Source organism: Schistocerca nitens, chromosome 2 (genome assembly GCF_023898315.1).
Source record: "Schistocerca nitens isolate TAMUIC-IGC-003100 chromosome 2, iqSchNite1.1, whole genome shotgun sequence".
NCBI classification, from domain to species: domain Eukaryota; kingdom Metazoa; phylum Arthropoda; class Insecta; order Orthoptera; family Acrididae; genus Schistocerca; species Schistocerca nitens.
The window spans coordinates 669,451,037-669,465,926 of record NC_064615.1 but is presented as its reverse complement, the minus strand read 5'-3'; the positions used below and the strand labels follow the sequence as shown (position 1 = coordinate 669,465,926).

Genomic DNA, 14,890 nt, shown 5'->3' with positions numbered 1-14,890 from the left:
CGACATTAAAAACAGTTTGAAATCCAGGTAGAGAGAGATCAGAAAACAACACTTCCTGCAAAAACACTACGTCCGCACAGGCGTCGTAAATAAACTGCCGCAAAGAGGCAATGCGAACGTCGGACTCAATACGGTTAACATTTAAGGTAAGAAAGGTGTATGCTTGAACCATAGAGAGAAAAGCGAGAGAAGAAATCACCTACACTGACGCACCAACGTCACAGTCCATAGCAGGGGAGACGGAGGCATCCGAGGGAGGGGGACTGCTACCCCGTTCCGCGGATCCCTTACGCTTCGGTTTTTTACGAACAGCATTAACGTTCGGCTGAACGCGTAACTTGCGTCGGCTGACGGGCAAGGAAGCTTCAGCCGCCGGTGACGTAGGAGGGTCAAGTTCTGTATCCGACACCACCCGCGCCGGCCCACATCCGGGATCCGGGGTCGCGGGGGAAACATCCGACGAAACGGAATGGTCGACATCGACACTAGCATCCGGCAAACATGGACTACACGGAGGCGAAACGTGAGCAGGGAGGTCCGAGGCCGCAAAGGTGGAAGGAAGCGGAGCAGCTCCGCCGGCAGAGCTGTGGGGCAGCGAAGCAGGACGTTGTTGCGGCTCCACTTGTTGTGACAACGAAGTCGGTTGGGAAGACGGCGCCAACCGGCCCGACCGACGATCCGACTCGAGAGAAGCCGCGTCGGAGGGCGGAGGGGCGTCAGCAGCCGCCACCGGAACCGCTACCTCAGGAGGGCAGGGAGCATCGACACTACTCTGTGGCTCGGAGGATGCCGGTCGCTCGGACTGGGGCATCTCGGGGAGATCCTCATCTGTACTATTTCCATCTTGTGGGCGACGCCTCTTATTATGCAATAGAGGCACACCCACCTGAGGGACAGACGGAACAGCATCAGATTTAGCACGCAAAGGAGGAAATTCTGTGTCAGGGGTGTGCAAAACCTGTGGCGGGGCGCTACGAACATTGGACTGTGCTACAGCAAGAGTAGAACCACCTGCAACGAGGTCAGCGACCGTTAACTTGCGACGCTGTTCGAGAGAATTTTTTAAAACAAAAACCCTCCGCGGACAGTCGGTACGCACGTGACCACTTTCATTGCACAAAAAACACGTGCCAACCTGACCACTATATGTGACATGAACACGATATCCACCGATCTGCAGGTGAGATGGAATATTCTGCTTAATGTGCATTTCGACTGAACGAATACCACTGTAACATTGCAGGCGATGTTGGCTTGACCAGCGTTCAAGGCGAATGCTCTTAACATCACCATACTTTTGTAGACCCTCCTTAAGATAGACATTATCCACCTCCGGTGGAAGGTTGTAAACACGAACACTGGTGTACGTAATGGAAGCATTGGAAAGCAACACGGTACTGACAGAATCATCCCGATGCCGAAAGAGAACTTGATGTCCAAACTTAGAAAGAATTTTATCAACCTGAAGTGGGTCCAGAAACTTAACAAAGAAAACATACAGTTCGGTATCAAAATAAGCAGTGTGCACCTGATCCGAATGAACACCAAAGGTATCTACCAACCAATCATGAATCTCAAGGGAACTAGGTTGCACATGGCGGGTTGACTTGTCAAAAGCAAAACTAACTGTAGCCTGACGAGGAATAACCTGGGACGACATTTTCAAACTATGCGGTCGAAACCGCTACACAAAACACACTGAAATAAGGACAGAAAGTAACACAAGGTACGAAACAACGACTGAGAAACACTCACAGAAGTTGCAACACAACACGGAAACAAAAACGATATTCCACTATACGTAACGCTACGGCGGAGCGGAAGACTAGGCACGTCCACACTGCACGGCGTCTAAAGCGGAACTGCGTCGTACTGTGGCTGGTGTTAACGCTGTAATGCCCTGCTGCAGTGCAGCTGACCAAGCTCCCACTCGTGAATCATTTAATGATGGCATCCGTCCACGTCGGTATCCGATCGGGGGAAAGTAGGCGGCCCACTTACTTACTGCAGAAATAAGCACCGAATCGTCGTGTAGCGTTGTCTAATGCAAATGAGAAATGTCCTGTGCATTCAGTATAACAATTACTGCAACGACGCGATTATCTTGATTCGCAACATTTATTTGTCACCTCTGTTGACCTCATCGCTGACGTTGCTTTCAAGTTTCTTACGAAGAGCAAACCACGTTCTTCCTAGCCGATTTGTGAGAGCAGAAGCTCCTGCAGTTGGCGATGGAGCCCGGCCCTATCAGATCGCTTCCGTATATGGCGGCCGAACGGAAAGCAAACTGTCGAAAGGCGACACTTGTGCTACAGTTGGGGGTATTATAGGCTCGATACGTTAAAATGACTGCGAGAAGTAAGCACTTAAATATGAATTAGAACGCACCCTTCCCAAACACCAGCAAGGTGCCAAACTTCGTTTCCTTTATAGGCCTTGAGATGATGTTTGATTCGAAAAGGCGTGCGCAATCGAATGTTGTTTCCTTCCATCTGGTAGGCGGTTTAGTTTCATATTTCTTGCTGATGTTACCTGCCACCTACACGTTCCACTGTTGCTACTGAGTAGCGTTTCGCATGTAGAAGGCGGGATCCGAAATGGATGCCTTACGTAAAATTCTTCGACGAGGATGGGATTCGAACCCACGCGTGCAGAGCACATTGGATTAGCAGTCCAACGCCTTAACCACTCGGCCACCTCGTCTGATGCTTCGGAATCTGAGTCCATCGCTAGACCTTTCGGAAAGAAGTCGTTTGTCGATTCGAAAACGCATCGTACTGTGGCTGGTGTTAACGCTGTAATGCCCTGCTGCAGTGCAGCTGACCAAGCTCCCACTCGTGAATCATTTAATGATGGCATCCGTCCACGTCGGTATCCGATCGGGGGAAAGTAGGCGGCCCACTTACTTACTGCAGAAATAAGCACCGAATCGTCGTGTAGCGTTGTCTAATGCAAATGAGAAATGTCCTGTGCATTCAGTATAACAATTACTGCAACGACGCGATTATCTTGATTCGCAACATTTATTTGTCACCTCTGTTGACCTCATCGCTGACGTTGCTTTCAAGTTTCTTACGAAGAGCAAACCACGTTCTTCCTAGCCGATTTGTGAGAGCAGAAGCTCCTGCAGTTGGCGATGGAGCCTGGCCCTATCAGATCGCTTCCGTATATGGCGGCCGAACGGAAAGCAAACTGTCGAAAGGCGACACTTGTGCTACAGTTGGGGGTATTATAGGCTCGATACGTTAAAATGACTGCGAGAAGTAAGCACTTAAATATGAATTAGAACGCACCCTTCCCAAACACCAGCAAGGTGCCAAACTTCGTTTCCTTTATAGGTCTTGAGATGATGTTTGATTCGAAAAGGCGTGCGCAATCGAATGTTGTTTCCTTCCATCTGGTAGGCGGTTTAGTTTCATATTTCTTGCTGATGTTATCTGCCACCTACACGTTCCACTGTTGCTACTGAGTAGCGTTTCGCATGTAGAAGGCGGGATCCGAAATGGATGCCTTACGTAAAATTCTTCGACGAGGATGGGATTCGAACCCACGCGTGCAGAGCACATTGGATTAGCAGTCCAACGCCTTAACCACTCGGCCACCTCGTCTGATGCTTCGGAATCTGAGTCCATCGCTAGACCTTTCGGAAAGAAGTCGTTTGTCGATTCGAAAACGCATCGTACTGTGGCTGGTGTTAACGCTGTAATGCCCTGCTGCAGTGCAGCTGACCAAGCTCCCACTCGTGAATCATTTAATGATGGCATCCGTCCACGTCGGTATCCGATCGGGGGAAAGTAGGCGGCCCACTTACTTACTGCAGAAATAAGCACCGAATCGTCGTGTAGCGTTGTCTAATGCAAATGAGAAATGTCCTGTGCATTCAGTATAACAATTACTGCAACGACGCGATTATCTTGATTCGCAACATTTATTTGTCACCTCTGTTGACCTCATCGCTGACGTTGCTTTCAAGTTTCTTACGAAGAGCAAACCACGTTCTTCCTAGCCGATTTGTGAGAGCAGAAGCTCCTGCAGTTGGCGATGGAGCCTGGCCCTATCAGATCGCTTCCGTATATGGCGGCCGAACGGAAAGCAAACTGTCGAAAGGCGACACTTGTGCTACAGTTGGGGGTATTATAGGCTCGATACGTTAAAATGACTGCGAGAAGTAAGCACTTAAATATGAATTAGAACGCACCCTTCCCAAACACCAGCAAGGTGCCAAACTTCGTTTCCTTTATAGGTCTTGAGATGATGTTTGATTCGAAAAGGCGTGCGCAATCGAATGTTGTTTCCTTCCATCTGGTAGGCGGTTTAGTTTCATATTTCTTGCTGATGTTACCTGCCACCTACACGTTCCACTGTTGCTACTGAGTAGCGTTTCGCATGTAGAAGGCGGGATCCGAAATGGATGCCTTACGTAAAATTCTTCGACGAGGATGGGATTCGAACCCACGCGTGCAGAGCACATTGGATTAGCAGTCCAACGCCTTAACCACTCGGCCACCTCGTCTGATGCTTCGGAATCTGAGTCCATCGCTAGACCTTTCGGAAAGAAGTCGTTTGTCGATTCGAAAACGCATCGTACTGTGGCTGGTGTTAACGCTGTAATGCCCTGCTGCAGTGCAGCTGACCAAGCTCCCACTCGTGAATCATTTAATGATGGCATCCGTCCACGTCGGTATCCGATCGGGGGAAAGTAGGCGGCCCACTTACTTACTGCAGAAATAAGCACCGAATCGTCGTGTAGCGTTGTCTAATGCAAATGAGAAATGTCCTGTGCATTCAGTATAACAATTACTGCAACGACGCGATTATCTTGATTCGCAACATTTATTTGTCACCTCTGTTGACCTCATCGCTGACGTTGCTTTCAAGTTTCTTACGAAGAGCAAACCACGTTCTTCCTAGCCGATTTGTGAGAGCAGAAGCTCCTGCAGTTGGCGATGGAGCCTGGCCCTATCAGATCGCTTCCGTATATGGCGGCCGAACGGAAAGCAAACTGTCGAAAGGCGACACTTGTGCTACAGTTGGGGGTATTATAGGCTCGATACGTTAAAATGACTGCGAGAAGTAAGCACTTAAATATGAATTAGAACGCACCCTTCCCAAACACCAGCAAGGTGCCAAACTTCGTTTCCTTTATAGGTCTTGAGATGATGTTTGATTCGAAAAGGCGTGCGCAATCGAATGTTGTCTCCTTCCATCTGGTAGGCGGTTTAGTTTCATATTTCTTGCTGATGTTACCTGCCACCTACACGTTCCACTGTTGCTACTGAGTAGCGTTTCGCATGTAGAAGGCGGGATCCGAAATGGATGCCTTACGTAAAATTCTTCGACGAGGATGGGATTCGAACCCACGCGTGCAGAGCACATTGGATTAGCAGTCCAACGCCTTAACCACTCGGCCACCTCGTCTGATGCTTCGGAATCTGAGTCCATCGCTAGACCTTTCGGAAAGAAGTCGTTTGTCGATTCGAAAACGCATCGTACTGTGGCTGGTGTTAACGCTGTAATGCCCTGCTGCAGTGCAGCTGACCAAGCTCCCACTCGTGAATCATTTAATGATGGCATCCGTCCACGTCGGTATCCGATCGGGGGAAAGTAGGCGGCCCACTTACTTACTGCAGAAATAAGCACCGAATCGTCGTGTAGCGTTGTCTAATGCAAATGAGAAATGTCCTGTGCATTCAGTATAACAATTACTGCAACGACGCGATTATCTTGATTCGCAACATTTATTTGTCACCTCTGTTGACCTCATCGCTGACGTTGCTTTCAAGTTTCTTACGAAGAGCAAACCACGTTCTTCCTAGCCGATTTGTGAGAGCAGAAGCTCCTGCAGTTGGCGATGGAGCCTGGCCCTATCAGATCGCTTCCGTATATGGCGGCCGAACGGAAAGCAAACTGTCGAAAGGCGACACTTGTGCTACAGTTGGGGGTATTATAGGCTCGATACGTTAAAATGACTGCGAGAAGTAAGCACTTAAATATGAATTAGAACGCACCCTTCCCAAACACCAGCAAGGTGCCAAACTTCGTTTCCTTTATAGGTCTTGAGATGATGTTTGATTCGAAAAGGCGTGCGCAATCGAATGTTGTTTCCTTCCATCTGGTAGGCGGTTTAGTTTCATATTTCTTGCTGATGTTACCTGCCACCTACACGTTCCACTGTTGCTACTGAGTAGCGTTTCGCATGTAGAAGGCGGGATCCGAAATGGATGCCTTACGTAAAATTCTTCGACGAGGATGGGATTCGAACCCACGCGTGCAGAGCACATTGGATTAGCAGTCCAACGCCTTAACCACTCGGCCACCTCGTCTGATGCTTCGGAATCTGAGTCCATCGCTAGACCTTTCGGAAAGAAGTCGTTTGTCGATTCGAAAACGCATCGTACTGTGGCTGGTGTTAACGCTGTAATGCCCTGCTGCAGTGCAGCTGACCAAGCTCCCACTCGTGAATCATTTAATGATGGCATCCGTCCACGTCGGTATCCGATCGGGGGAAAGTAGGCGGCCCACTTACTTACTGCAGAAATAAGCACCGAATCGTCGTGTAGCGTTGTCTAATGCAAATGAGAAATGTCCTGTGCATTCAGTATAACAATTACTGCAACGACGCGATTATCTTGATTCGCAACATTTATTTGTCACCTCTGTTGACCTCATCGCTGACGTTGCTTTCAAGTTTCTTACGAAGAGCAAACCACGTTCTTCCTAGCCGATTTGTGAGAGCAGAAGCTCCTGCAGTTGGCGATGGAGCCTGGCCCTATCAGATCGCTTCCGTATATGGCGGCCGAACGGAAAGCAAACTGTCGAAAGGCGACACTTGTGCTACAGTTGGGGGTATTATAGGCTCGATACGTTAAAATGACTGCGAGAAGTAAGCACTTAAATATGAATTAGAACGCACCCTTCCCAAACACCAGCAAGGTGCCAAACTTCGTTTCCTTTATAGGTCTTGAGATGATGTTTGATTCGAAAAGGCGTGCGCAATCGAATGTTGTTTCCTTCCATCTGGTAGGCGGTTTAGTTTCATATTTCTTGCTGATGTTACCTGCCACCTACACGTTCCACTGTTGCTACTGAGTAGCGTTTCGCATGTAGAAGGCGGGATCCGAAATGGATGCCTTACGTAAAATTCTTCGACGAGGATGGGATTCGAACCCACGCGTGCAGAGCACATTGGATTAGCAGTCCAACGCCTTAACCACTCGGCCACCTCGTCTGATGCTTCGGAATCTGAGTCCATCGCTAGACATTTCGGAAAGAAGTCGTTTGTCGATTCGAAAACGCATCGTACTGTGGCTGGTGTTAACGCTGTAATGCCCTGCTGCAGTGCAGCTGACCAAGCTCCCACTCGTGAATCATTTAATGATGGCATCCGTCCACGTCGGTATCCGATCGGGGGAAAGTAGGCGGCCCACTTACTTACTGCAGAAATAAGCACCGAATCGTCGTGTAGCGTTGTCTAATGCAAATGAGAAATGTCCTGTGCATTCAGTATAACAATTACTGCAACGACGCGATTATCTTGATTCGCAACATTTATTTGTCACCTCTGTTGACCTCATCGCTGACGTTGCTTTCAAGTTTCTTACGAAGAGCAAACCACGTTCTTCCTAGCCGATTTGTGAGAGCAGAAGCTCCTGCAGTTGGCGATGGAGCCTGGCCCTATCAGATCGCTTCCGTATATGGCGGCCGAACGGAAAGCAAACTGTCGAAAGGCGACACTTGTGCTACAGTTGGGGGTATTATAGGCTCGATACGTTAAAATGACTGCGAGAAGTAAGCACTTAAATATGAATTAGAACGCACCCTTCCCAAACACCAGCAAGGTGCCAAACTTCGTTTCCTTTATAGGTCTTGAGATGATGTTTGATTCGAAAAGGCGTGCGCAATCGAATGTTGTTTCCTTCCATCTGGTAGGCGGTTTAGTTTCATATTTCTTGCTGATGTTACCTGCCACCTACACGTTCCACTGTTGCTACTGAGTAGCGTTTCGCATGTAGAAGGCGGGATCCGAAATGGATGCCTTACGTAAAATTCTTCGACGAGGATGGGATTCGAACCTACGCGTGCAGAGCACATTGGATTAGCAGTCCAACGCCTTAACCACTCGGCCACCTCGTCTGATGCTTCGGAATCTGAGTCCATCGCTAGACCTTTCGGAAAGAAGTCGTTTGTCGATTCGAAAACGCATCGTACTGTGGCTGGTGTTAACGCTGTAATGCCCTGCTGCAGTCCCACTCGTGAATCATTTAATGATGGCATCCGTCCACGTCGGTATCCGATCGGGGGAAAGTAGGCGGCCCACTTACTTACTGCAGAAATAAGCACCGAATCGTCGTGTAGCGTTGTCTAATGCAAATGAGAAATGTCCTGTGCATTCAGTATAACAATTACTGCAACGACGCGATTATCTTGATTCGCAACATTTATTTGTCACCTCTGTTGACCTCATCGCTGACGTTGCTTTCAAGTTTCTTACGAAGAGCAAACCACGTTCTTCCTAGCCGATTTGTGAGAGCAGAAGCTCCTGCAGTTGGCGATGGAGCCTGGCCCTATCAGATCGCTTCCGTATATGGCGGCCGAACGGAAAGCAAACTGTCGAAAGGCGACACTTGTGCTACAGTTGGGGGTATTATAGGCTCGATACGTTAAAATGACTGCGAGAAGTAAGCACTTAAATATGAATTAGAACGCACCCTTCCCAAACACCAGCAAGGTGCCAAACTTCGTTTCCTTTATAGGTCTTGAGATGATGTTTGATTCGAAAAGGCGTGCGCAATCGAATGTTGTTTCCTTCCATCTGGTAGGCGGTTTAGTTTCATATTTCTTGCTGATGTTATCTGCCACCTACACGTTCCACTGTTGCTACTGAGTAGCGTTTCGCATGTAGAAGGCGGGATCCGAAATGGATGCCTTACGTAAAATTCTTCGACGAGGATGGGATTCGAACCCACGCGTGCAGAGCACATTGGATTAGCAGTCCAACGCCTTAACCACTCGGCCACCTCGTCTGATGCTTCGGAATCTGAGTCCATCGCTAGACCTTTCGGAAAGAAGTCGTTTGTCGATTCGAAAACGCATCGTACTGTGGCTGGTGTTAATGCTGTAATGCCCTGCTGCAGTGCAGCTGACCAAGCTCCCACTCGTGAATCATTTAATGATGGCATCCGTCCACGTCGGTATCCGATCGGGGGAAAGTAGGCGGCCCACTTACTTACTGCAGAAATAAGCACCGAATCGTCGTGTAGCGTTGTCTAATGCAAATGAGAAATGTCCTGTGCATTCAGTATATCAATTACTGCAACGACGCGATTATCTTGATTCGCAACATTTATTTGTCACCTCTGTTGACCTCATCGCTGACGTTGCTTTCAAGTTTCTTACGAAGAGCAAACCACGTTCTTCCTAGCCGATTTGTGAGAGCAGAAGCTCCTGCAGTTGGCGATGGAGCCTGGCCCTATCAGATCGCTTCCGTATATGGCGGCCGAACGGAAAGCAAACTGTCGAAAGGCGACACTTGTGCTACAGTTGGGGGTATTATAGGCTCGATACGTTAAAATGACTGCGAGAAGTAAGCACTTAAATATGAATTAGAACGCACCCTTCCCAAACACCAGCAAGGTGCCAAACTTCGTTTCCTTTATAGGTCTTGAGATGATGTTTGATTCGAAAAGGCGTGCGCAATCGAATGTTGTTTCCTTCCATCTGGTAGGCGGTTTAGTTTCATATTTCTTGCTGATGTTATCTGCCACCTACACGTTGTAACATTATGTGATTGCCTTATCATTTTAAATCATTCACTAATCGAGCAGTCGCTCGGCGACAGCTACAGTTAGCAAATAATGTTGCGAAAATGTAAAAGGTGAACGACCTGTGATGTAACTTGTTTATTGTCGAAGCGCCGTCAGAGATGCTGTGAGTTATTGACTTTGAAAACCGCGGCGCGAAAAACGGACAGAAGAAGAACATTTTTACACATTTTGTTTAGATGTACGAGATATTCTCGATGAACAGTTACTCATTCTTCTGTTGTCTCCTGTAACTTGTGTCGGACGCGCATGTCTTGCCGCCGTATTATTATTGTCAAAATTAATATTGTTCTAGTGTAAAGTAAATGTGTAATACTAAAAGTGCCTAGCAGTAGATTTATTGTGCGACGTGTATGTGAAAACGTCAAAAGGAATTGTTTTCATTAAGAGAAGTGCCAGTCAAAACGGCATCCATGTTAATTTCTTCATTGCAGTGTAAGTTCGTCTATTAATTGCCATAAATTCAGAGTTAAATGGAACTGGTGTATGGACTATTCATTTACTATAGAATCTATGTCTCACTTCTTCATGAAATTATTTAATTTTCTATATGTTTCTGCCAAATAGAGAGTTCATAGTCACGAATTCTTTCGTCGAGTTCGGACGGAGGTTGCATGCGGCGAAATATTTTCTCCGCGCCATATTCTACTGGTAAATGCATGATAAACTACGGTCCCTTAGGAAATTCATGTTGAGCTATCCAAAATAATTATATTTTGAATAGGCATTTACTCTCCTCTGCAATGCAACTTCCGACTGATCAGACGATCCAACAAGAAACAGCCGCAGACGGTCGGCGTTCGCAAATATGTTTCCACCGCTGATTATAGCTATATGTTACAGCACAAAAGTAACATATTGTTATAATTAGAGACTACGAACGGGGACATTTATAACTGTATGTTTATGTATATACATCACGTAAACATATCGTTATAATTGGCGCCCGAACAGGGACCCGAATTAAAAAAAAAAAAAAAAAAAAAAAACTTAAAGGGATAAAAATTTATATAAGATACGCATAGTGGTAATATTCATAAATAATTGTAGCTAATCTTGTGCTTTTTATTTGTTACATGACATCAAACGCCATCCAATAAAATTTCCATTGAGCGAAAGAAAGGAGATATTCAGAGTAAATTACGGAAGAGAGATTATTTTTTTTTGGAACCGAATTTGTGCGAAAATCTAGTTGCAACGCCCAAAGCAGTCATCAGTAACGTAAGTTAAAATTTTGTTAGCCGTAGCCAAGCTTCCTTAATTTCAGCCGACATTAATCAATTTGTGACGATCTTTATTAGTTGCAGTAAAATTTGCTTTGAATTCAGTAGATTGCATTTAGTTGATTAGTAATTTCTTTAAGTATTGTTTAAATTAAATTGTTGTGTATTGCATATCATTTGTTTTGAAATGTCCGCTGCCTGTTCACGGAGCTGACCAGCCTTAGTTTTCATTTATTTTGAACAGTGTGCAGCCATACTTTCTTTACGGTCCAGAATAGTCTCTTGTTCTCGTGACGTGCATCTCCCGACATTCCGATCTTGTGACGTAGCAGTGACAACCGACTCGCAACCGATAAATTACATCTCTGACAACAGCTGACGCCCGTAGCTCAAACGAACTTCATTGACTTACTGTTTGTAAATAAGTGAGCTATGGCAGACGATAAAATGTCATCACTAGATTCAGATGAACAGAATGAAACGAGTGAAGTGTCGCGTCGCTTACGGTCCCGCACGATAATTAGTAGGGCTGAGACACCAATTGAAACAATTGTAGAAAGTGAAGTGGGAAATCTTACGAACTTTGGTGCCTCACACCATAATGTTACTGGTACTGAACTAGACAATGCCAGCATAGTTTCTGCCACTAGTAGTCGTAGCCATATACCGGTTACAAGGGAGGCAGGTGAAAGCAATTCAGGGGTAGTGACAGACGATGTATTCAAACAGCTACTGAGTCAAATAAGTCAAATGATGCAGGACGGAAATCGCCAATTGAAAGAGGAAAATCGCCAAATGGTGAATTCCATTAAAAATGATTTGAAAGACGAAAATCGCCAATTGAAAGAGGAAAATCGCCAAATGTTAGCCTCGATTGAAGATAAACTGTCTACAGTAAGCGAAGAAATAAAAACTGTTAGAGAAGACGTAGCCAAAGAAGTAGCAAAGCAAGTTAAGGATGCTGTTTCTCAAATGCGAAGTGGAATAATTATCGAACTGAATGACACTTTAGCTACCATGCAAAGCGAGACAGCTGACATCCGAAACGCAACCAAGAATCTTGATTCCACCGTAACCACGGTTAATCACAGATTAGTCAGAGTAACTACGCAGGTAGAAAAATTAACCGAGGGAATGTCAAACTTGACTCTGGAAACGGAAACGAAAGTAAAGGAGAGGCTAGATAGTCATGAGAGAGAATTTAGAGAAAAGTATGAGAACTGGATTGCTGGAAAGGACAAATTTGTCGAAGATAAAATTAACAAAGACCTAGTAGAGACTGTGAAAGCAACCACTCTTGGTATCTTGTCAGCTCCTGGAAGCTCCGGAGATACCGTAATGTCTGAACTCGGTAGCATTAGGCGTACCCTTCAGCAAGAATTACCAAAGTGGAAGCAAGAGGTAACGGAACAGCTAAATAACCTGAAGGCACAAGTGAGTAGTAGTTCCCGAATACAGAGACCGAATTATCCTAACTCTTTAGCCTCAGAGGAAGAAGATGAATTATTTCGGCAATTCCGAATACCTGTTGTATCTAATGAACACACTTCACCACCACATATTCCAGTTAGTCAACGAAACCAAGAATCTGACTCATTAGTAAAAATGATGAAGGAAGAAAGCATGATAAAGCATCGAGTTTTTCAAACCTTTAACCCGGAAAAACGAAATATCCACCCAATTGTTTTTCTTCGTGGATTCTCCGGCATTTTTCCAAATTCGTGGACTGATAGACAGCGTATCCAATTTGTTACCGGATATATAGGTGGCGAATCGGCAATATGGGGAACAGAAATGGTTGATAAGTGTCGAACATATGAGGAGTTTGAGCACTGTTTCCTCAGCAAATTTTGGAGCGAAGGTGTTCAGAAGCGCCTTCGTAAAGAAGTCTATAATGCAGAACAATTTGACCCCAGGAATAGTAGCCTGAGAATGTACTTCGAAAAATATCTTGGCAAAATTAGGTATTGGGATAACCCTATCAATAGTAAAGATGTAATTATGATTCTCAAGTCTAAATTACCCATTTCGATTCGTGAAAAGCTGATAGCCATACCAGATGATGATCCAGATACCTTTCTGTCGATATTAGATTCCCTAGACCTGATCTATGAGGACATGAGAGCTAACAAACCGCGGAATACTCCGCACAATTCTTGGCCACAACATTACGACAGTAACGGCTATGAAAAGCCAGGGAACGGTTCAAAAAATAGTAACGATTGGCAAAACGGAAATAAAGGCAATGGGTATCCGCACAAAAGGAATAGACATAATCAACACAACCGATTCAATCCCGTGTATAACACGACTGGTAACCAGTACGGCAATCAATCGTACAAGCAGAAGTTTGGAAACGGTTTCAGTCAAAAAGGTTGGCAACAGCAGAGCGGATCGCAATGGAATGCACCGTACTCGCGCAGCCAACACTCAGATTACGGGCAGCAACAAACAGCTGATAACGCCCACTCATACCAATATAACTCCGCGCCTAGTAAAAATCAAGCGCAGGGAATGTACAGAAACACACAGTTTAACGGCAAACCACAGTGTGAAGGTGGATTTCACAGTAACAATTCCGGAAATCATAATAGTAATAAAAATCATCAGACCCCGCGAAGGCATTACAATCCCCCTGTATTTTTCGCAAACGCGGAAGACAGTAACACGTATTGGACACCAGAACAGACGCAGCAACATTTTGACACGAGGTTTGTTCATAACAGTAATTTTGTTCCTCAATGTTCTCATAATGTCAGATTGGTCGAACTTTCTAATGATGAAGGCCAATCAAAACCACACAAACAGGAAAACTAAGTTCAGCATCTGAAAACTCCCTAAGCGATGCTGTGAGACAGAATGGGGCTACCACTTCGACGGAGAGACTAACCATGACGTACTTGTACTGAGATAAGGTGTTAACTTATAAAGTAGGCGAAAAGGTCTTGCTAAAAACACACTTTAAACCATCGTTGCTCTTACGCAAAAATCGAAAATGGCAAAGTCTTTTTGAGGGACCTTACGAGATCCTTCGTATACCGCATACAGGTTGTTATCTGATTTCTGATCCCGCAAATGGAAAAATAAAAGGGTTATACCATCACTCTGATCTTAAAAAGTATCATGCTACAGAATAAGTCAAAAGGAAAGCTTTATAATGGCAAGAGAAGGTTAGCCGCTAGTGACTAAGTGACAACTGATTTGACTTCGTTAAAAAATGCTTAGAATATATTACACGACAGTGAGTCTATCTTGCTATACAGCAGACAATTTAAAATATGTTATCTTGAGCCATAATTTAAGTACAGACAAGCTGATAAATAAAAAAATTCTTGTTTAACAAAGAAAGTGATCAACTCCAAGAACTCTAGTTTTAAGATTTAGTTTTAAGGAGATAATATTTAAGAGAAAAATGAAATATAAAGCGAAGGATGTGCCTAACAAGCCAGCTTCTGCGATATGAAATGCTAAAGAAGTGAAAATAAAACATAGTATGTAAGAATTTTTTTTTTAAGTTCAAGGAGCAATGATCCAGAAACTAAATTTATTTCCGTCAAGGACAAGGGTCGCTTGACAATTATTGGTTCCTGATCCCACAAAAAAGGAAAACAAGTAACTAGTTTCTAAGTCAGCTATGTCTAGATTAAGTTCTAATGTACATAGAAATCTGGAACAGGTTCATCTCTGCAATAAAATAACGTAATGTTCACGAAGCATGTGAGTTACTTGTAAGTACCACCATCACAACGAAAGCGCTATCCTTCAGCTAGATAAACAAAGTAGCATTAATTGTAATTGCAATACGCAGGACAGATACATTCAAAGCCATAAGTGAAATAAATACCA

At 45.1% G+C, this 14,890-nt stretch overlaps 8 non-coding genes across 8 annotated transcripts; all 8 read right to left on the bottom strand.

Annotated features, from left to right (window-relative positions):
* Positions 1-2,621: 2,621 nt before the first annotated feature.
* On the bottom strand, positions 2,622-2,703 carry Trnas-gcu (transfer RNA serine (anticodon GCU)). The gene has a single exon. It is a non-coding gene; the product is annotated as a tRNA-Ser (tRNA).
* Positions 2,704-3,526: 823 nt separating this feature from the next.
* Positions 3,527-3,608, bottom strand: Trnas-gcu (transfer RNA serine (anticodon GCU)). Its single transcript has one exon. It is a non-coding gene; the product is annotated as a tRNA-Ser (tRNA).
* Positions 3,609-4,431: 823 nt separating this feature from the next.
* On the bottom strand, positions 4,432-4,513 carry Trnas-gcu (transfer RNA serine (anticodon GCU)). Its single transcript has one exon. It is a non-coding gene; the product is annotated as a tRNA-Ser (tRNA).
* An 823-nt stretch (positions 4,514-5,336) lies between these two features.
* On the bottom strand, positions 5,337-5,418 carry Trnas-gcu (transfer RNA serine (anticodon GCU)). Its single transcript has one exon. It is a non-coding gene; the product is annotated as a tRNA-Ser (tRNA).
* Positions 5,419-6,241: 823 nt separating this feature from the next.
* Trnas-gcu (transfer RNA serine (anticodon GCU)) lies at positions 6,242-6,323 on the bottom strand. Its single transcript has one exon. It is a non-coding gene; the product is annotated as a tRNA-Ser (tRNA).
* An 823-nt stretch (positions 6,324-7,146) lies between these two features.
* Trnas-gcu (transfer RNA serine (anticodon GCU)) lies at positions 7,147-7,228 on the bottom strand. The gene has a single exon. It is a non-coding gene; the product is annotated as a tRNA-Ser (tRNA).
* Positions 7,229-8,051: 823 nt separating this feature from the next.
* Positions 8,052-8,133, bottom strand: Trnas-gcu (transfer RNA serine (anticodon GCU)). Its single transcript has one exon. It is a non-coding gene; the product is annotated as a tRNA-Ser (tRNA).
* An 808-nt stretch (positions 8,134-8,941) lies between these two features.
* On the bottom strand, positions 8,942-9,023 carry Trnas-gcu (transfer RNA serine (anticodon GCU)). The gene has a single exon. It is a non-coding gene; the product is annotated as a tRNA-Ser (tRNA).
* Between the last annotated feature and the right edge of the window lie 5,867 nt (positions 9,024-14,890).